Source organism: Homalodisca vitripennis, chromosome 4, assembly GCF_021130785.1.
Source record: "Homalodisca vitripennis isolate AUS2020 chromosome 4, UT_GWSS_2.1, whole genome shotgun sequence".
NCBI lineage: Eukaryota > Metazoa > Arthropoda > Insecta > Hemiptera > Cicadellidae > Homalodisca > Homalodisca vitripennis.
The window spans coordinates 62,390,048-62,414,297 of NC_060210.1; the positions used below are offsets into that span (position 1 = coordinate 62,390,048).

Sequence of the window (24,250 nt, forward strand, 5' to 3'; positions counted from 1 at the left end):
TATTTCACTATTATTATAAATATTTTATACAATCTCCCGTTTTTTTTAATTATGGTCACTAAAACTTTAAACCTGACTTAAAATTAGCTACTAGTCGTCTCTAATCTGCCAAATCTTAAATTTGTCTTTAAGATTTTGGTGTTATTATGGTTTGTTACTTCAATCAGCAATAATGTGTTGTGTAAATCTAGCAATAACATTCTAAGGACATCCTTTTAACAAGGCACAAGTCCTCAGTATGTCCCAAGCAGATCCCAATGGGAAATAAGTAATATCCTATCTTCATTAATTTGCGTTGAACAGACTTAACACCCTTAGACGTTTTTGTAGGTCCCTTGAAGTCAATAGTTTTTAAACACATCCTACTGGTGTCCAAGACTTGAAAAACAGGATCACTGCTGAGTGCAGACGCTTAACCAGAGAAACTTTTAAAAAGGTTAGGTATGCCTTTTAAAATATGTTATTTTTTGCGTGAACAACAATGGCTACCAATTTGAACATTTGATTTGAAGTTTACAAAGGATTTGCAACAGTATTCAGTGAGTATTCTTTTGTTATTAGCAGTAGTACAGTAGTTTGTAGACTAATAATTGTTGTGTAAGAAATTATACTTATTGACTGCTGATACCAAACGGCTTGGCAGATTTAAATTTTATTACCAAAATACAGCATTTTTATGAGCTTTAATTTGAGGTGTCACAAGGTATTAGTTTCCATTTCAAAATTTTGACTTTTGGTATGGGAGGCATGGGGGGCATGGGGGTGAGCACCCCCATTTTGAAAATATTTTTTGTTCCCCCAATTAGTATACTATACTCTCCCGTTTACAGAATGTCGATACTTTGGCTATAAGTATTTTAATACGAGTTTGAAGTTTTCAAATGAACGCCCTGTACAACTTTTCCATGTTTCTTCAGTCATATAACCTTCCGTTGGATTGAATAGAAGTTTGTTTCTTTCCGAGTTATATTTAGTGCTGTTTTGCAGTGTAACCCATGGCAGAATCGCACAAGATGGATGTTTCACATGCTATACACACCTATCTTCACCACAATCTAATCTGAACTCTAATAAAGACAAAATTATGTGTCAAGTATTTCTAGTGTCTGCTTTTCCACTCCTAAATACTAACCGTGTGAAATTGTACCCGAGGGTACAAACTATTGGTAAGCTTCAATTCTAAACTTTAATATTATAAAAAAAAACTTACTAAATCTGTATAGTTTACATATTATGTTAATTTAGGAAAAGAATATGAGGAAACCTTTCATTACATAAAATAGTCCTGGAAGTACCTTTGTGCTGCTTCAGGAGTGAGAAGATATTCGGGATGGGTGTTAGGGGTAGGAGCCGCCCTCTGTTGAGAGTTCATGAGGTAGGATAATGGGCACTATATCTGATTCATGTTGCCATGGGAAAATGGGAAAACTAGCTGTGTTCCAGCCTCTTCCAGTCAATTGGAAGTATGGGCAGAGGAAGCCACACTCACTAAGGTCTTTAAAAAACCTTTAAAATTATGGAGCTCCATGCAATCCAACAGTCATCCTCCGCAGTACTAGGACAGGTCTTTTCTTCCTCATTATCTCGACAATTGCAGTTGATGTGTCAGTTTGGTTCTGGACATCCATGTGGTAGCTCGGATGTGAGTGACACATCGGTTTCTACTCTCTCCAGTATAGGTTCCACTGGTGTATAGGATAAACTAGCCAGAAGTGAACTCTCCCGGGGATGTTCTTAAAATGTTGTAAACAAGGATTGATGTTTCGTAGGTTCCACTGATCAAATAATCGCGTTTTCGTGCGTCATTTGATGTAAAATAGAAACGATCTCTGTATCTGCATGGCAATTCGTCCTTCTATAATACACTTTTCATACACACACTTTACATATTTCGTTGGTAGTAACAGTGAAAGAAGTGAGTACCTAGAAGTCATGAAGGTACACTATTTCAGTTTAATGCAATAGCATTAAACTAGTAGTTTTGACTTTTTTATATTTAAATGAATTTGTTATAGACATGGTGATTGAAGAATTCAGTAAGTACTAGGAATGTCAAAGAACACATTTGTTTCCACTCAGAAAAGATTGTCGGTTTTCTAAAGCAACTGGAAACACTGGCCGTTTTCTAGTGTGTTGCAATCAGTTTGAATGGCTATAACCATCGTTCAACACATACAGTAGTTATTCCACTCTACATCAACGACACCTACACCTTGGAGTGTGTTTTCTACGGCAGAAATTGGGAGATAGATGAATGAATGTTGTCGGATAGTGTTAAATATTCTTCACCGGATTAAGGAGACCGGTTGGATAGTTTAGCTAATTTCAGTTATTGGCCTTGACTAATTTTTGTATATATAAAATACTAAGGTACACCTTTCGTTTTATGATCAGTACCTGTGGAGGGTTCCCCGTGTATAGTATCTTGAGATTCGCTTGGTTGCGCCTGGAATTGCGTTCCTGGAGATTCTAATTAGAACTCCGCACTGATATGTGGATGTAGTTTTAGTTGTAAAAAATATACAATGTATCTACTATAGCCGTCTTTCTCAACATTTACAAGTAATAGCAAACATTTAAAACAACGAAATTTTGATCTCAATTGTTCCACACTGAGTTTGATTTTGTAGTAGTTTTTCGTGAATTGTACACAATGGGTCACCATTTCATTTCAATAATTTGTCCTCTAACGCTCTCCTAAGTCGTGGCGCTGTACTATTAACTTATAAACTGTATAAAAACTTCTCCTAAGTCGTGGCACTAAGTATTAGCAAAATTCAGTTACGACACTAATTATTGCAGAAGAGATTGTTTTTTAGGCAAGTTTATCTACGTCGATGGAATTTTAAACAAATTGTGTAAGTCAAGAGGAAATGGTCCCAAGACCAAATTTAAATTATGTTTAACAATCCCAGGAATCGAAACCGTGGCCTCTCGATTAGAGAGACGCATGTTTACCTATAGGATATGGTAAAGTACACATACACATTTTTGAAATTTATTTTACACGTATTCACAAACTAATGAATTTAAAATTACGTAAAGTCACGTTATAAGTGATTAGTAAAATAGTTGGTTGGCCGAATAATATCTCATACTTTATTTACCATTGATCTTTATATACCATCTGATAATAATTGTGCAATATTAAAAATAAGTAATTTTTTAATTTGTATCACTGTAATTTGAATATGATAGGCTAAAAAAACAGAACATCTTGATTGTAATCACAACCAAATTATTTACCTTAAATTGACTATCAGACAATATAATCTCTAAAATATGAGTTTTCCTCATGTCATGATCAATATAGTGCGAAGTTAAAAACTCCAAGCTCAATTTGTTTTCCAGTTACTGTCAAAATATTCAACCGGCAGCAATGGTCCACTTGTTCTGACCAATGGCAAATAACAAAAATATTAATTAAAACAGTGGGAAGAGATTGGGGAACAGTTATAATTCTTCCCACCCCCCACCCCCACTCCGGTAACAATCAACACAGTGTGCTGTAATACAGGTGTAAGCCAATTCTGGTTTTATATAGAACAATTTACATGGTAATAGCTGATGTCACACAGAGAGTGAAGGTAAAAAGCCAATGTCTGAGCTGGCAGATCACAATCACACTGAGACGCTTTCAAGGGTCCTACGTTATTATTTCTAACCTGCTTGTTCACTGTATTATGTCAAAAGTAGTTTACATCAAAAACTGAAATAGAGTTTACTGGTTAATCAGTCCCTTCATCTTTTCTGCACTATTAGGCCTACTCTCTCTAAGGATAACACATCCACACCAGACCGTAACTTGCGAAAGATATAAATATACGAGTATAGTTTGTGAATAGAGTGTATTTGATGTTTATAATTAAGTGGTTATGAAGGATTTAAATGTTTTAAATAATGCTAATATACGTTGCTTTTTGTAAACAAAAATTATAATAATTAGTAAATAAATAGCCATATTATTTTTTTAAATTTTTGAATATGTTTGAATAATTATATACCTACACTTGCTCATTTTGGATGATTACACAATACATGTCTTAATCTCATACATGTACACTTATGAGACGTCTTGCAAATGGTTACATTGCATGTGGATGAGTTCTCTATTTTCATGCAGTCTGAGTGTTACAACATTACCAGGTGCAATTGAGCAGCAAAATAAGGTGCTTTAGATTATTTATGAACGATTAAGATTCATTAGCACTCCACGTTTTAAGATAGTCCCTTTAAGTACACTTGTGATTTTGATGTGAGTGTCAATTTGCAATATTTAATTCTTTAATCCACGTTCACATTAAGAAATTATGTAACATTCACCTTGGTTTCCCAATATCTGAACAGCAGAGAATAGGTTCCTTAGAACTGTATTTAAAATTTGATATTTAACAATAAACATTTTCCGGGATTTTAATAATACCTTAGCCCAGATCGTAATATTTTGAAAACTAGAAGCACAGGCTAGTGCTAAGAATTTAATACAGACTACTATTCTCTTACAAGTTATAAAACACTATAAATTACAGTTTATAATTCAATACCACATAAAATATTTCACTCTCTCATCTTGCACAGTTACATACACAACCAATAGACACACAAAGACAGTAAACACAATCTCATTGTATACATGTATTTGCTTTGAATATCCTATCCACTCCAGTTCTCTACTTTACAATCGGTTTAGTGCTTTCCTTTCCGCACCAATTATTTAAAACAGTCAATCTGTCTATCAATATCTTACTGGATTGCCAACTTATCAGTCATAATACTAGTAAATACAATCCTCAGTCTTTTATAGAATTGTGTAGAATACGTTTTGGTTTGAATAGTTGTTATATAACATTTAAAGACTTGTATTTCTTCATTTTGCTGTATTGTAATTGCAAGTGTGGTACTTTTCTTTTTGTTTAAAAACCAATTACATATTTATTATTAATCATTGAATTGTTTAAAAAAATAGGCAGTATTGTTCTAAGGTAAGAAACTATCTAATAACGGTAATAGGCCCCCATATAATGTACAAATAAAGTTATTACGCAAGATATAAACATGTGAGACGTTTATATAAACCAATGCAAAATCTTTGATCACTTCAACAAGTCATATCGAGGTACAATAATATTGTAACATTTTCAAATATATAAATTGATAAAATTCGTATGTGTTTTTGTATATATATATATATATATATATATATATATATATATATATATATATATATGTATATATATATGTATATATATATATATATATATATATGTTATCCTAGTTAATAAAATTTAATAGCGTAACAAATTATAAGGTCTGGTGAACATGGTGTAAATGTATTTTTAAATTTAATGTCTTGTCTCATATATATATATATATATATATATATATATATATATATATATATATATATATATATATAAAACTCAAGGTTATCTGTGATAGTTATAAATATGGTATAATTAAGAGCAGGGTGTGGCAAACGACCTTGAAATTTCCTCCATATGAATAATAAGAATAGCGCTGTTCCTCAAGCAATGGAGGTCTTATTTTTGGAACTAGAATTGTGGTCGTTGTCTCATTTTAAAGGTATAATATTCATCCACTAGTTTTCCGTGTTTCTTGTCAGGCGTATACTTTTTGATTATTTCAGCAATAATGTAAAAGCAATAAAACATTTTTTTTGAAAACTCAATAAAAATATCGAAAAAATGTAAAATATTTTTGGGTGATTATTGGGTATTAATCAAATTTTTTAAGAGCTCCTCCAATAATTGTACTGCCAAAAATAAGAGATTCAAATGAGGTGTAACATTGTTCTTATAGGACTCAAGATGAAGAAGGATCAATATTACCATAAGTACAACTGGCTCTTAAGAGCGGACTGCAGTGAAATGACCTTGAGTTTACCACATAAAAATAATGTTAACCTCTTGATAATAATTATTTTATTTTCATTATGGTTGTCTTATTTTAAATATATAATTGGTAACCATCATAATCATACGATCACAAATAAATGGTGTAAAAGAGCTTTGCGTTTTAAATGTTGGTAGGGGTTAATAAAATGGCCGCCAGTGCCGCTGGTTCAAGAGACCGCCCTAATATGAGCGCGAAACAGTAGGAATATTGACTATTGACTACAATAATATTAACTATTAACTTAGAGTATTGGCTGAGCCAAGAGTATAATTTCAGACTTTTTGGAGATTGTTGTCCTAATGAATAATAACAATAATCTCTTTATTGCATTCTTTAACAAGTTTTACATCGTATCGCAATCGTCAATAGTTTAAGTCAATTTACACGAGTTCATCCACACATTCACACAACCTCATACTCACAATTCTTACAATCATTCAGGTCACAATCGCATTGACCTCAGATCCAGCAATCTCAATATCCCAGCGGCTTGACATGAATTCATCAACAGAGTAGAAAGCCTTGGACTCCAAAAGGAATTTCGGAATTCGGAAAATGAATTTCGCAAACTTCTATGAATGAAATTTAATAGCGAAACAAATTATAAGGTCTGGTGAAAATGGTGTAAATGTATTTTTACATTTATGTCTTGTCATATTATTCTTCAATATCTATTATATATATATATATATATATATATATATATATATATATATATATATATATATATATATACACACACACACGATTATATAGAGTATGCATTACCTGTAATTACAACGAGGAAATGGCCATGGGGTATTTTAGACTATTAACTTTTCCTCTTCACGTTTGGACGTGAACCTATGAAGTACGTTTTCGCAAACTCCTACCGCATACTGTTCAGTAATTAAGACAAGGTAGACGTACGTCTATAGCTTATTTATTTCTCGGGATGTCCTGTGGGCAGGTGGAGTGGCAAGCAATAATACAGAAAAGGAGTGATTAGGATCCCTTCTCCTCAGACAAAAGATAAATTGACTCAGCCTACTGAGTGAGGCTTCAAAGGTTATAAGCTAAATTCCACGGTTATCATGTACTGTCATATAACTTATTCTTGTCTTTGCAGAAATGAAGTTTCATGCAAATTTTACATTCTAGAAATAAAATTATGAGATATCTTGCCACATGATATATCCACACTTTTATTAATTTTGTTAGGTTCCATACAAGTTTTATAATAAAAGAATTTAAATAATAAAAGATCCGGCGAGCTAGTGAGAGCAGGCAACTCGGGAGTGCGCTGGAATCAAATTTTCTCACTTTTAACATTTATTTTCCACTGTATTATTTCTACTTGTAAATAAAAGACAACAAAATATAATGTTGGATGTGTTCGGATATTTAGGCTACATGTGTTAATTAATATGCCACTTGTTAAAATCACTTGCTACTGCCATCATAGTTACTCATAAGAGCAATGTAAGAATAATCGCTAAAGCTCAGCCAAATCCAATAAAGTGACTTTTTACTACCATCGAAATAATGTTGTCTGTAATAAGGAATGCAAAATATCAAGTCTATATGTCAGTTAATTTTCAAGGTATAGTGCAGATAGATAAACAGAAATGAATTGTCAAATCCCTTTTAGTCATAGGTTTCGCTAGCGCTCAACCAATGCGGATGAAAGATAACCTACTTTTATTATATTGAAAGGATATAACTGGAAACAGACCTTTAAAAAGACCAATGGAGGGAAAAGGAATTATAGCTTAGGAGGTGGTAACCACATTAATACGTATTTTAATTCGCTTAACCCTCACATGTGAAGTTCCCTGATGCAGCGTAATTCCTGCAACCCGTATCCCACAAACTGCGTTCACAGGCCTGCCTCAGAGTACAAAGACGGCAGACAACTCGCCTTGAGCAGACGTGAGGTGAATGACATTATGAACTTATTAAATTATTACGACTTATTACGACTAGATCCTCCTCTAAATATACGACGAGCGGTATCTTATGGCTATAATGAATACACGGTTATCGAGTGATCGCCCGTTGATTGATGCGGTCGAGCAATATCATATGAGAACACACGGAAACGGTGCGATTGTCTCTCTGAGCGTTTGTCCGAACGAGTGACATTTGCATGGTGTGGGTATATATGGTAGCCGAGTGATCGCCCGTTGAGTGATAATTTGAACGAAGTATTCTTTATAATGAGGACACGCAACAGGAAACACAGGAAGAAAGGATGGACACTATATAGTGAAAACACTGGGCACCGGGAGACGTACCGTCTAGTGATCGTCTGGACGAGCGATGAAGTACGGAGAGAAGATTGCCACATGGTCTAAGGTGTCGGACTTTGGATCTGACTGAGAGATAGCGTGGGTTCAAATCCTGTATGTGATCGTAACACTTTTTATCAGTACCACCGACCTTATACTGCACCGACTTTCCTCTTTATTCAGTTTGATAAGATTCTCGCTCAGGCCAGTGGCCGAGGAGTAGGGCAAAATAAAGCTTAAAAGGAGATCAACATCGGTTATGACATTATTCTTTATAAAATACATTATTCTTTAAAAAAACATTATTCTTTCTAAAATACATTATTCTTTAAAAAAATGTATTTTAGAAGTAATGAACTGGGGTCCTTTAAAATGAAGCCTGGGCGTGAAATGCCTTTATAATGTGAATACATTTCAACAGTACAACCATCCTAGCTCACCGTTACTACTCTAATAGTCAGTTATTGCTTGAGGAGACGTTACGGCAGCCATCTCGTATGTGGAATAACATTAACCTAGAATATTAGCGGCGCGTTATATACACTTATCTGAAACAGGATGATAGTAAATGTTTCAGAATTTGTTTCAGTCAATCTTTTAAGACGTGTGCTTAGACTGTTTACACATAGGCATGGTGGAAAGGGTTGATTCAATTTGAATGTTGAGTTAGCTCCAGTTCACCTTCCTCTTACTGAAGCGCCTGGTATCTGACGCTGTCACAGACTTGACTCCTGGAATCTGGAGTCATGTTAGTCTGAAGAGATCCAAAAAAAGGACGGAACGGAAAGGCTCAAAACGAAGCTATACATCGCTTTGACGTAGGTATCGTAGGAAGGGTTGATTCAATATGAATGGTTGAGCTCAGCTCCAGTTCACCTTCCTTTTATTGTATATTTGGATCTGTTCTGGAGATCTAGTCATTATATTGAGTGCGTAAATTTGTAAATCACCATTTAAAACATTTATGTCTAATAAGGATAATGTGAATTTACCGCTACCGCAGTCGGCGCCTGTTCGTTTGAATGCGCAAACCACCAGACTACCCAGGGCGTTCATTGTTTCTCAGGCATTAGACCATTCGGTCATTCTACAGTATTTTAGTTGCGTAGTGTAGAATGCTCACCTGAAAGATCGATTTATGCCGTTGTTACTACTGTTATGTTTATATACAATTAACACAATGATATGTTTTTATTTTCTAGTTCATGACGAATTCTTTTATGTTTCTTGTTTATTGGTCAATTATAATACACCAAATGGGAACTCTCAATTACCACGCTATGCAATTAATCAACTTCAATTACACGAATATAAATTATCACCGATGGCAAATTGGTACATGAAAATAGCCTTTAATTAAAAAGAACATTCTGGAATGATTCAACGCAACCAATTATTTGCATATGAACCAGATATTTATCGGTTATCGAGTCGTGATTTATTGTTGTTAACGCAACCTTGAATATCATAATTTATTAGTCGCAGTCAGACCTTGTAACTTGTACCATTACACAAGCGAGCGAGGTTATCTCGGCTTTCCAGATTTCTTCTGAACCCGTGGTAAGAAACCGTTTGTCCTCTAAGTGACAGCTTCACATTAGTTTATCTAAAATATGAACTTAATTAAAAAAAAAGTACATTGTAACTGATATATGAGCATATGTGCATTGCAATAAAGCCTCAACTTCCTACTGATTTGCAAGTCCTATTGAGATGTTGAAATTGGTCCACTGTTATTTATCTCTTAAAAAACCATATCAGGTGGTAAAGAATTGTATTTACAGAATGAGAGCAGGTGATCTGTATAGTTGAACTGCGTGTTTAGGAGATCCTCAGAAAAGCTACAATCTAGTTTGTTGAAGTACGGAGAGGCGATTGCCGCATGGTCTAAGAAGTCGGACTTTGGATCTGCATAAGGGACAGCGCGGGTTAAATCCTATTTGTAGCCATAGCATAACAGTTTGTTTATCAGTTCCACCGAGAGAACCGGCAGAATAAGGCTTAAGGTGGTTCAATCGATTTTGGGTTGAGTAATTTTTTTTAAACTTTACTGTCATACTCTTTAAAGGTACACTTCTTGAATGCAGAGAAAGAAGAAAAAAAAGGAGATCGGCCTTTCTTTAACTATTAAAAAAAAGAAGATGAAGAAGTAGAAAACCGTAACCGTTGCAGGTGATCGCCCATCGGAATAAAGCCTGAACGACATTTATATTAATAATGTGACCACACGTTAACCAGACAACTATTCGTATCACTGTTATTGTTTGAGGTTGATCCAAATGTATTTGTTTGAGGAAACGTCAGTTACGGCAGGCATCTTGCTTGTATGTGTAATAACATTAACGTGGAATATTAGTGGCTTTTGTAGAGCCATAAAAGAAAACTTATCAGATACGCGATGATAGTAAATGTTTCGTGAAGTGATTGTTGCTGAAAATGATTGCTGCCGAAGTAATTTTACTGAAGCGATTGCTATCTGTTTGTTGCTTTTGTCGAATAAACAAGTGTTTTAGCGCAATTACCTATGAGAGATCCAATTATGTGGAAAAGAAAAAGGCCATTGTTAAAATATCCGCTAGTAAAGGTTTTAGAAATACTAGGTGAAACAAGATTACAAAAACTCTAGGACCATGTTAACTCCATCGAAGCTAGTGGCTCCAGCAGAATTCGCTCATCGGGTTTTTTAAAGATTTTTCAGAACATTGAAATTTCTAATCCATTTTAATTTCATGTGTTATTGAGAACATGCTGGAATGAGAGATGACTACGAATGAGCCACTGCTGTATGAAATTAGTGTTGTCATCGTTATATTTTTATCTCTCAAACGTGTTTTCTCTATTTATACTGTTTTTGCAAAACATGTATACAAATCAATGTTGTAATGGGAATTGTAATTGACTTATATAATAGTATCTAGAACTAATAGTTCTACATACCGTGAACCAATGCTGTATTAAGATCTTGACATTAAATTCACTTCCAGAACATTTCACCATGTTTCACCAGGACAGGACAGGACAGGACAGGACAGGACAGGACAGGACAGGACAGGACAGGACAGGACAGGACAGGACAGGACAGGACAGGACAGGACAGGACAGGACAGGACAGGACAGGACAGGACAGGACAGGACAGGACAGGACAGGACAGGACAGGACAGGACAGGACAGGACAGGACAGGACAGGACAGGACAGGACAGGACAGGACAGGACAGGACAGGACAGGACAGGACAGGACAGGACAGGACAGGACAGGACAGGACAGGACAGGACAGGACAGGACAGGACAGGACAGGACAGGACAGGACAGGACAGGACAGGACAGGACAGGACAGGACAGGACAGGACAGGACAGGACAGGACAGGACAGGACAGGACAGGACAGACAGGACAGGACAGGACAGACAGGACAGACAGGACAGACAGGACAGACAGGACAGACAGGACAGACAGGACAGACAGGACAGACAGGACAGACAGGACAGACAGGACAGACAGGACAGACAGGACAGACAGGACAGACAGGACAGACAGGACAGACAGGACAGACAGGACAGACAGGACAGACAGGACAGACAGGACAGACAGGACAGACAGGACAGACAGGACAGACAGGACAGACAGGACAGACAGGACAGACAGGACAGACAGGACAGACAGGACAGACAGGACAGACAGGACAGACAGGACAGACAGGACAGACAGGACAGACAGGACAGGACAGGACAGGACAGGACAGGACAGGACAGGACAGGACAGGACAGGACAGGACAGGACAGGACAGGACAGGACAGGACAGGACAGGACAGGACAGGACAGGACAGGACAGGACAGGACAGGACAGGACAGGACAGGACAGGACAGGACAGGACAGGACAGGACAGGACAGGACAGGACAGGACAGGACAGGACAGGACAGGACAGGACAGGACAGGACAGGACAGGACAGGACAGGACAGGACAGGACAGGACAGGACAGGACAGGACAGGACAGGACAGGACAGGACAGGACAGGACAGGACAGGACAGGACAGGACAGGACAGGACAGGACAGGACAGGACAGGACAGGACAGGACAGGACAGGACAGGACAGGACAGGACAGGACAGGACAGGACAGGACAGGACAGGACAGGACAGGACAGGACAGGACAGGACAGGACAGGACAGGACAGACAGGACAGACAGGACAGACAGGACAGACAGGACAGACAGGACAGACAGGACAGACAGGACAGACAGGACAGACAGGACAGACAGGACAGACAGGACAGACAGGACAGACAGGACAGACAGGACAGACAGGACAGACAGGACAGACAGGACAGACAGGACAGACAGGACAGACAGGACAGACAGGACAGACAGGACAGACAGGACAGACAGGACAGACAGGACAGACAGGACAGACAGGACAGACAGGACAGACAGGACAGACAGGACAGACAGGACAGACAGGACAGACAGGACAGACAGGACAGACAGGACAGACAGGACAGACAGGGCAGACAGGGCAGACAGGGCAGACAGGGCAGACAGGGCAGACAGGGCAGACAGGGCAGACAGGGCAGACAGGGCAGACAGGGCAGACAGGGCAGACAGGGCAGACAGGGCAGACAGGGCAGACAGGGCAGACAGGGCAGACAGGGCAGACAGGGCAGACAGGGCAGACAGGCAGACAGGGCAGACAGGGCAGACAGGACAGACAGGGCAGACAGGACAGACAGGACAGACAGGACAGACAGGACAGACAGGACAGACAGGACAGACAGGACAGACAGGACAGACAGGACAGACAGGACAGACAGGACAGACAGGACAGACAGGACAGACAGGACAGACAGGACAGACAGGACAGACAGGACAGACAGGACAGACAGGACAGACAGGACAGACAGGACAGACAGGACAGACAGGACAGACAGGACAGACAGGACAGACAGGACAGACAGGACAGACAGGACAGACAGGACAGACAGACAGGACAGACAGACAGGACAGACAGGACAGACAGGACAGACACAGACACACACACACACACACACACACACACACGTTACTTTTCGTATATGTTACTTTTATCGATCAAATAGAATGTTTCTTCTGGCAATTCGTTTCAGTGATATGTCAACAAGGTACTTTATTGCCCTGTGCACCAACGACACCGTCATCATTATCAGTCGGCTGTTGTTTTGGATACTAACATTAGTATACTCTTATACTTTAGTATAACTTAATCATTCAGAAATTGTATGCTATCTTACATAAGCTGCACACTCGTACGTCTCAGAAATATTATTTTTTTAACTTTAATTTTACCAGTATATTTATTCCTAAATTCATCATTATTTTAAAAAGCTCTTAACCAAAATAAAGTTTAGACTCGAGATATTTTCTAATTTAAACTGGGTTCTTTAAAAGATAAAAATAATCCTATATATCCAAAAGTATAGCCTACATAATGATTACATTAGAAATATCTTAAGCTGTTTCAAAGTACAGGGCGTATCAGAAATCTAGGGTAAAAATAGAGTCAGAAATACCAAAAGGATGGGTGGGGATATTTACCAATAATCAGCACTCGCCAATAGCTTTATTTGGATGTTTTTAATTCTGATCATTACAATCCAATTTGCACTGCTCTGGCGATGACGATTGGATTATCTGTTGAAAATTCTCCCAAATAATTCCTTATTTCATCAATATTATTTTTAAAATTTTTACAATATATTTTATAGATTTGATTCTTAGAGTTTTTGTATTGTTATTAAGAGTTTTGCATTTTAACATAATTTAATAATTCAGTTGGTAACTTATGTCTTAAGTTCATCTAACTCTACTTCATTTTCCGTTTGAGGAGCTATAATTTTCATATTACTAGTACATCGACTGCCTATATTGAATAGATATCAATGTATTCTAACTAACACAGTAAAAATAAGAGGGTGCTGATAGATCGACAGTGATGGCGCAATCGGTTTTCGGTTGGGATTTTTTGTTTTATTTTAGAGAATCAGCTTTTTACGGCGTGATAGGAATTTTGGGACATTTACAACTAGGCCCTAAGAAACCCTGTTGAAGTTAAGGATATAAATGTTTTTGCAGTATATACGTGAAAGGCAATAAGGACATGATTTTATGTTTTAAACATTTTTTAATACATTTCTTTACACGAAAATATCTTGTTTAAAAGCCAGTAATTTTTTTGAAAATAATTTTCTTTTCTTTTCTGCCTACAGAGAAGTTACGTCAATAACTTTAAAAAAGTTGAGCAATAAAAATAAATATAAATTTTTACTAGCAAAAACTTATTGTACCACCTTAAAGGGTTTAAATTCGAATCAGTTCTGTCACTAAACGACCTTATGGCGCACGGATTCACTAGACGTAATGTCTAACATTAAAAATAATAAATATTGATCACTAATCAGTTTAAGTAGTAATTAAATGAATTCTTTTGATTGTTATTTATTTTACAGATTACAAATACTCAAGAATATCGAAGAATTAAGCTAAAAGGAAAGGAAATTCGATTCTCAACTGTTAAATTAAGTGTATACGTTTTTTAAATGTAACCTAACATTAATACATAAAATATACGTCTTCTCACGGAGGTCCTCGGGGTGGCTGGCTGTCGATAAGGTGACGTAGACCTATATTTTTAATTAAGAACTGTTTGTTAATAAACAGTTAGTCAGAGAACTTGACATGTACCAAACAAGCGTACTTGTGCCAAACTGCTGAACTAGTTCAGTGCTGAGACAGCACAACGCAGAGCGCGCCGCGGCGCCTGGCGGTGTGATAAATTAGTCCAGTTGTTAGTTAACCTTGCGACTGCTACATCGCGACTTGCTAATTGTTATCAAGAGACAGCTGATAGCGCTGTAACTACCGCGCTAGCGCGGGAGGGGGAGGAGGGGTCATCTCACGATGTACCAGCGCTAGCGCCAGTCACTGTGGTGGGGTCAGTACAGCAGTACAAGTTCAGTACCAAGTGTAGCACGCCTATCAGCACATCGACACCACTATTCACCACCGTAGGTCTACTTCTGGACTATTTTATCCAATTCAAGGTATGCCAGTTTGACATGAATTTTCTGAAATTCCTTTAATTTTTGGTATTTGTATTAAACTTGACCCAATCAGGTACTTGTTTTTCGCTTTCCATTTATTTTATTGGAGGTCACTAGCCTATTAATTTTAACTTATAATGTCAATAATGATTGATACTTAGTTTTTCACTTACAATAATAGTTAATAATATACTTCTTCTTACTCTTTTATACTTTAAAAGACATCTACTTATGGTCCATTGATCGGTACTTGGTACTTGCAGAATAATTAAAACGATAATAAAATTATTAGTCAAAAAATAAGTCAAACTCAGTTTCTCTGCTTTGAATGCCAAGGTTTTATTTCCAAAAATGTTCATCTTAAAAAATAAAGAATATAGTTTTACAAAAATTAGACTAAACAATAATTTTAAGAATCACATTAATCTATTGTCTTACATTACAAATAACACAAGTCCAATTTAATTAAATGTACACCATTTTTAATGGATCTTGATGTATTTAGTTAGTATCACGCAAGTAACGATGATTAACCTGCAATATTCGCAAGCAGGAGTTATTGGATAGTGAGTTTCTCTGGTAAACAAGGAATAATCATTGTCTTTGGTACCTTCAACCCGCTTGCCTCAAACAATGAAGTTCATAAACTCTTAGATCTCGTGAATGTTCAAATTCAGATATGTACATTATTGGACGCCCTCACAGAGAATCTATATAATTTGTTGTCATAAAACGTCCAAAGTAGCAAACAATTCGCACGGTTTGGAAAGTTTGTAAAATAGAATATTCTTTATAATTTCGTTAAATTAACGAAAACCTTATTGATACTCAATACTTTTTTTACGATTGATTAGCTAACTAGCGTAGGATGTGCGATAGCGTGTTGTTTGTTTTCCTTGTTTACCTATCCTGGAAGTGTAATCTGTACGTGGCACAAATATATTATGTTGAAACACCTGCGCCAGGAAATTTGTAGCATCTTAAAATAAGTAAATACAATATTTCATAAAAATTCAAGGAACCTCGTCGATGTTTTTTAAATCCTTATTTGTAAATCATCTCTTTCACTCCTTCAAAATAAATCTCAATTAATAATAGTAGTCGTAAACATTATAACACTCAAGCGTGTACACAGTTGAATCAAGCCGAACATTTAGTTCAAATATAATTAATATTATTAACTGATGTCACTATGCACAATAACAAAAATATTTGTACACAATCTTCATAAATTGGAAATTGTTTGTACACAGCAACAAACAACTGATACCTCTCAACTGGGACATGTTTGGCGCTCCCGGCTTCTGCAAGCGTATCTTTAAAGTGGCCGTGCTCGCTTATGCGTTGACGGATTTCGTCGGAAAAAGTACCGTTGGAATTGTTATACAAATTTAAAAATATTGAGTACCTTGTAAAGTTTTTATAACTGATATAATACACCTGATGCCTATTGAAATTCAAAATGTTTGCTGCTTTCGGCTTATGGCAAGTGTACCTTTCAAGTGGTCGTACTCGCTTAACCACTGACGGATGTTGTTGAAACATCTACGTTTGGCCGCTAGCGGCTTACGTAAAATCTATAAAATCAGTTACAGATGATTATCCGATCTAGTAAGAAACCTGTATTTAAGTGGATATCCACCACGTGAGTGGTATACATTATCGAAAAATGTTCTATCAAATGGTACGTTTGGATCTTACTTTGTAGAACAATAATATATTTTATTTCGTTAATTAGACTTGCACTGCCTATTTGAAAACAGTCCGTTTCCATATGCACCATAAGAAGACCTTGCAAGATAACGCTTACGTTTAATTATGCAATCCAGAGCACTATGTACAAATGAATAATAGGTGAAATTCGAGGAAAGAATATGCGGGATGTTCGAAGCAAGCGGATTATGTAGACCCGTTAAACAGTAAAAGTAGACCTTCAGGTTTTTTTAACCTTCGCCGTAATCGAGAGGTAAGGTTTGCGGTCATCGAATCGTGTCATGGGTTCGATTGTCGGGAGGTCAGTAAAAATTTACAAGTGGGTTTAAACCGTTTTAATTTAAAAACGTATGCACTATGGTCAAGAAACTGGAGGTAGTAAGGCCAACAACACAGAAATGGCGGAAAGCACATCCAGTTGAGATGGAGAAAGAGATTCGTACTCTCAGAAAAATTTAAATTTTTTAGATTATTGAAGAGCTGTTTTAATGGTAAGGAAAAATTCAGTTACTGCTCAAAGAGATGTACGATGCCTTATCGTCATGTGGCCATAGATTTAATCTTTGTCCGTTGAAAATTTTGTCCCACGTCATGGTTGTAGACATATTACGAGGACTATCCAGAAAGTAAATTACGTTTCGTTCTGTAACCGTTAGGGGCGAGACTATCACGGCCATGTTGATGTCAGAGCGTTTCTCCGTTCAGTGGCTATCCAGCCATGCTAGTGAGGCGTTACTATCACTCCACATTTTCTCATCGTTTAGAATCATATTTTCTCATGATTTAGAAGACCTCAGCCCCAAACTCGTCTTCTCCGCTAATATCATCTGAATATAAGCACGTAGTAGCATCTTCGTTCTAACACAAATCTTAATTGTTGGTTGGGTATGTGCTTGGTAAGCTTCTTACTTCAGATTAGTGGTATTACTACACAATAGTTTAACGATAATGGGAGGGGCTGTAACAACATAGTAATTATTAAATTCTTAACACAATAATATTTATAATCCTGTAGTAATATGAATCTCATTTGTAAATACACGTTCCCATTGTGAATGTTGAGTTAAGCTCCAATTCCCCTTCTGTGTGGAATGACGCTTTATCAGTTTTGACTCCTGATATTTAGAGTCATGTTCGTCCGAAGAGAACCAAAAAAGGCGACAACGAAGAAGCTCAAAAAGAACTCGTTACACCGTTTCGACATCAGAGAAACCTATAAAACAAGATATAGTGTAATATAGGTGAAGAGGTATTCTCATTGTCTCATCAGGTGCACTATGATGTGATATACAGGATCTCTGAGTACGATGGAGCAACCGAGTTTTCTGCACATAAATTACTATGGTAGGAAGGGTTGATTCTATATGAATGTTGAGTTAAGCTCTTGCGTCTAAGAGGAAGGTGAATTGGAGCCTAACTGAACATTTACATAGAATCAACCCTTCCCAATTACTATGATAGGAAGGGTTGATTCTATATGAATGTTGAGTTAAGCTCTTGCGTCTAAGAGGAAGGTGAATTGGAGCCTAACTCAACATTTACATAGAATCAACCCTTCTCATCATAGCTACTTTATGTGAAGAGAACGTTCCCAATGTTTCAAATAGATCGAGACTAACTTTGAAGGCCTATTGCTCCTGTATGTAGTATTTGAAGACTCTTGTTTATAGAAAAGATCATTCTTATTTGATCTTTCGTGTCTTATACGTAATTTAACACTGGTTCAGAAATCTCGTATTTGAAAGATTCGTCAAGGATTGTTAGTTTCTCTCGTATGTGATTGTACAAGAACCGATGCTCAACTAGAAATATGAGAGGGAGGTTTGGGACTGCTTGCCCGTACATCGTCCATATTGTTGACGTTTTTAAAAATAAAACTGTAGGACGTTACTGACACAATAATTGTTTATTCGTCTCAGGAATAACCAACGAATATAAGCAAGTCCCACATAATCTTAACGTTATCTGTATGACGTAAATACGTGATATAAGAACAATTTTCGTGACTACTGAAATCGCAGCCATAAAAAATCATTAATTAACTTTGTCCATAAAGTTTATCTTAGAACGAACTCAAACAATAGGAGAGTGAGAGTAATTACTCGATGTGTTACAAATAGCATTTCATTAGAAAGATTCCAATTTAGGAATCGATAAACGGGAAGAAATAAATACAGGGTGATTCCGATAAAAGTATGCATTTTTCAGGGTTGATATAGGATGTGAATGCAAACATTTTTGTCTAATGCACATGGGATTGTTGCAAATGTTTCGTTTCCGGGAAAATCTAGAATCTGTGAAACGCCTTCGCATAGGCAACATTTAGTGTCCCTTTGAGTTCGGCCAGAAACGCAAAGCTGGTGAAATAAAACTTTATCTCCATCGTAATAACACTTAAATAAAACCACAAAATGTGAACAAGAATGTAAAAAAGGTATTATAACAGCATGTGTTCATAATTTCTCCCGTTTGTGCCTGTGCAAAGCTGAGGTCTTCGACTGTCTTACTAGGGTTTTCTAACACTTTTCTAATACTATTTTTTTACATTCTTTTTTGTATGAAGTAGTAATTTTATTTGTAATTAAAAATAAAAACATTTAGTTACAGTAACTTTGCGTTTTCTGGTCGAATGTCAAAGGGCCTACATTCCTCTTGTGTTTCAAAAAATTTCAATTTTTTTCGGAAACGAAACATTTACGACCCAACGTGTATTGGAAAATGTTTGTATTCACATCCTCTATCAACCTTGAAAAAATGCACATTTTTATCGGAGTCACCCTTTATAGAAATGCACCATCGAAATTGTGAGAATCTTATGGAAGATGGAAATACGACAATTAAAACAAAACACGAGTCTCATTTGTATTTCGTGTTTTTTGTTTCATAGAGTTCAATTATGGAATAATAATGTGTATTTAACATTATAAAATGTTACTAACGACTTAAATTAAAATGGTGCAATCAATTTTTTACAGGAAAATTATTTTTTTTTTTTTTAAATTCATAATCATTTAAGACAAGTTCTTTGACGGCAATTAAAGTAGAAATTATTGTAATCACTCCAAGAAGAGTTTAAAGTAGGGATTAAGTCCATCTTATCATCAGCTCCAAATAATAATAACTGTAGATAATTTTTTAATAAGACTTTTAGCAATTGTTTTACACAAGTAATTTTTTTATTAATAAAATAGACGTTTCTCCTTTTAGTTACATGTTACGTACATATTGTAAAAATTTCATATCCTCGTCTTCGACAGTTTGACTTTGGACCTGACTATAAGATGTCCCAATATTCTGTTTAAAATTCTTACCTCTAATTGTGGAATAATATTTCTCCTGTCTGTACAGTAATGGAATCTGTGAATGTATATGACCAAAATTTTCTTTACATTTCAAAAAAAGTATTCTATCCGAAGCTGATGCACCCACTTACCTGATGTGCAGTAGTTATACAATTTATTACTATTAGTTTACAAGTTTGTTTTTAACTTAATCCAAAATTGATCGTACTCTTTGATTTTGCTTTATCAAACAACTTCAAATTATGAACCTTTATTAATTATGAACCTCACTACTTAATGAGCTGTGAATAAATAAAAAGTGCAGGGTAAATTAAAAATGTATGCTAAGATACAAAATTAGTATTTATAAATGTAATCTTTTCCTGACACATTTAGTAACAGTTTCGTCATGTTATAAAATCAAGATGGCTCTGAAAATAGTGGAATTGGATTATGATAAAGTAAAACTAAAACAGGTTATGAGTTTCAGTGAAACATTACTCCCATCACGAGGCGTACACATCGAGAAAAAACTATTTTGAAGTTGTATGGTATAGGTTTTTTTACAATAATGAATTAATATGTTATATTCTCCATATATTGAATTTGTTATTTTTGGAGACTATTTCAAAGTTCGAACTGTAAATGAATTCATATTTTAGACTTATTATTTCATCTGCAGTTATCGTTTAGAATGTATTTCATGATATTAAATAACGGTAAGTTTACCCGTATAAAACCCTACTCTCAAAATACCCGCTATCAGTAGAGTGCCTATTTTAATAAGTAAACCTGTCATCATCAAACCACGTATGCTATATTTATTCCGACGTTTAAACAGATTCTTGTTTATCTTACTTTTGTTAAAGTTAGAAGGCCATAAGCCAACTTTTATCTTTACTGGATTTTTTGTGAATCACTAATATGGTGCAGTGTAGTTTGATGACCTGTCAAATGCGATACAGATCTATCACTATCACGGCCCTCGGTGTACATGTTCAATACACGTTTGATACAGTAACAATCATCTTATGAAAGGGTCATGGGAGATAGAGAGGTCAAGAACGTTAGTTTTTTTACTCAAGATACTTATTTATAGGATAATAATTACCAACCAAGATGTAACATATGTGGTTACTCTTTTTTAAATGTCTCAATTTTATGCTTTACAATTAAAAATTAAAATATTTTGACTACTGGAAAATGTTTTATTATTGTTAAACACAGTTTTAATTTTTTTTGAATAGTGATTATATTTAAATTGGAATAACCATGATCAGTTCTCCTTTTTTTGTTTACTCTTGGTGGGAAGGCTGTTATAGTTATGACTACTATAACTGCGATGTGCATGTTTATTTTAGCTCAAGTTCATCTTCCTTTGAAATCTGGCGCTGTCATAATAGACTGTGACTCCTGGAATCTGGAGTCATATTTGTCAGAAGAGATCCAAAAAAAGCCAGCGACGTAGCTCAGAGTGAGTTCTTTAGACAGTTTCGACATCAGAGATACGTAGACTACAAAATATAGTGTAATCTAGGTAAAGAGGTATTCTCATTGACTCATCCTGATTGTAATTTTGCACCTGACTAGAGGAAGAAGCTACACCTTCAAACTTCAATAAACCCTTACCACCATAGCTACTTTATGTGTACAACTGCGATTTTTGTCATCTCTATCTCATCCAATTTGAAGTACGTAGATATGTCGACTACCGTACCACAAAACTAAACCGATTTTGGACCAAATTTAGGAATACGTTTGGATCTTCTTCCTGGTAACACTATATTGATTCTATGGTTTGGAAGAGAGAACTATCCGACCTACTACTGTTCTACTTGATTTTACGTTCCTTATAAAAAATCATCATCTAAAACTTATGCACCGTTAAATTTAATGCAATAAATCCGAAAAATCTAGCAGTTGTTCAAGGTGTGTACATTTCGATATAAGCTGTGGAAATGTTTGAGAGAAGAAATTGAACACAACTTTACGAGGTACGTAACTGTGTTTTATCTAGTCAAGTAGCTAAAGTCTTAGGCGCTATGTTTGCTGTACGTGTTTTCGAAGTGAAAATCAGTTCAGTGTATTATGTTTTAATTAAGAAAATTCGAAAAATTAACGGATTTTAAAATTTATGCATCGCACATTATTGTTAATTTTATATTCTACATTTAATTAGTTTTTCTATCTTTAATTTCTTTCTTATACTGCTCTTGTTAATAGGTTACGTATTATGAGTAAACTGATCCTAAAATTCGGTTTAGAATTTTTAAGTAAAATTAGAGTGTAATTGTGAGATATTCGAGATATCTTACCTCTGCTTGTTAACGTTTTTTATTGACGATATATGAATTGATGGTAATATGACTTTGTAAAGATATGTATGTGTGTTTTAATAAACGTTTTTGTACTCTTTGTACCAGAATAACGGACATTTTTTATCGATACTCTTAACTTTTTATTTTTAACCTTTTCAGTCTTCACTGAAAGCTGACGTTTCTAGAATTATTACCTGCTTCATGTATAGACTCCTATAACACAAATTTGTTGGCTATTTAAGTTAGCAAGTCAATATCTGTGTCACTGAACGTGCTGACGTTTACTGTTGCGTTTAATAGCCACGTTATTTATTTATAAACAAAATATCCTTGCTACAGAAAAGCACGGATGCCAACAACGCGTAGCAAGCTAAGATGTAATGGATCTGGACACATATAGGTACAATCGCACACGACTATGGGAAAAGGAGAAAGTCAGGATAATACTAAGGGGGTGTATTGGAGAAATGGGGAATTTTAATATTTTTATTAGTTAGGTTAGTTTTTTACTAGTAAAAAACTTAGCTATTTCAGAATCGCTGCTACTACTATATAAACAACTGTGCTGTCTGCTATCTAACACAGACTGTAGCTACCGTCGAGTAGATGTATTTACAGTCAACCTTTTCCCAGCGAAATCACTGTGTTTTCATAGAGATAACAAAATGTGCGATTAGTCTAACTTTATTCCTCGATAAGAAGTACAGTAGCAGAATCTCTGGGCTAAAAATGGCAGTGTAAATTAATCTCGTATCCAGTATGAGATATGCAAAGCGATAACAGATTTGGCCATCAAGTCCTTTTTTATCATCTTTATCTACCATTTTCGTAATCACCTGAAAGATATTAAATTCATACAGAACTTGAGATATGTAGATCGTAAGACAAAATAACACAAATCGCTGTTGTTGTAAAGCGATCTCGATGGGTACTTATTGTAATTTCCAAGACAGTTTTCATAAAAGCTGTAGACATTGATACAACTTTAGTTGTAAAAGCCTCAGTGTCTATAAGATAGAATTCACAAGAGGTCCATAGAAACCTCATCACACGTTCAGTAAAACTTTCGTTGTTTTCACCGGAATGAAAAATTAATTTCATAATGATATGTTGAGGTATTCTTTTAGTTACATACCTAAAGTCTTCCTAACCGACTTTCTTCTCCAGTCATAATCTGTACGACGCGACGTTCGAGAATTGAATGTCAGTTAAACTATTGATAATCTTTTTAAGGTTATTGGAGTGAACTTTAACCATTGTAAATTATTGTTTTTACAATAGCATTTAGATTTTGCTATTTTGTTCCACTTGTTGACACTTTTATTCCAGTTGGAAATAACCCTTACCAATCCCTTATATATACCTGCAGTTATGTAGACTACCATTCCTTGATATGGATTATATCATATCTTACCGTTGTTCTTTTAAAAGTTTTTGAAGCTTATCCGCCCGCAAATCCTTTAAGGTACTTGTAGAAGTGTTCTTAAAGAATTCTCTGGGACAACCATTAAACTGAAATATGATACCAAAGTTGAATTGGCTACCATAAAACCATGAGAGCAGAATAAACCTGTCATGGCTATCAGGTTGCGATTGTAGGTTCTTTCTTATGGCAGCGTCTACTACTTTAAAAAGGAATCTGGCCTTGCTCGGTCCAGATTTTTTGCTTTAGCAAAAA

The 24,250-nt window shown here is 35.8% G+C and overlaps 1 protein-coding gene across 2 annotated transcripts in view; it reads left to right on the forward strand.

Annotated features, from left to right (window-relative positions):
• Window positions 1–24,250, forward strand: part of LOC124359384 (hexokinase-1-like) — a 94,322-nt gene that overhangs the window by 23,823 nt on the left and 46,249 nt on the right. Inside the window, exon 1 of one of the 2 annotated variants that reach the window (XM_046812077.1) lies at window positions 15,084–15,260. The exons of the other annotated variant lie outside the window; for it this stretch is intronic. The gene's annotated coding sequence lies outside the window, so the exon portion shown is untranslated. Of the gene's footprint in view, window positions 1–15,083; window positions 15,261–24,250 lie in introns of those variants that run through there. 2 annotated transcript variants of the gene reach the window in all.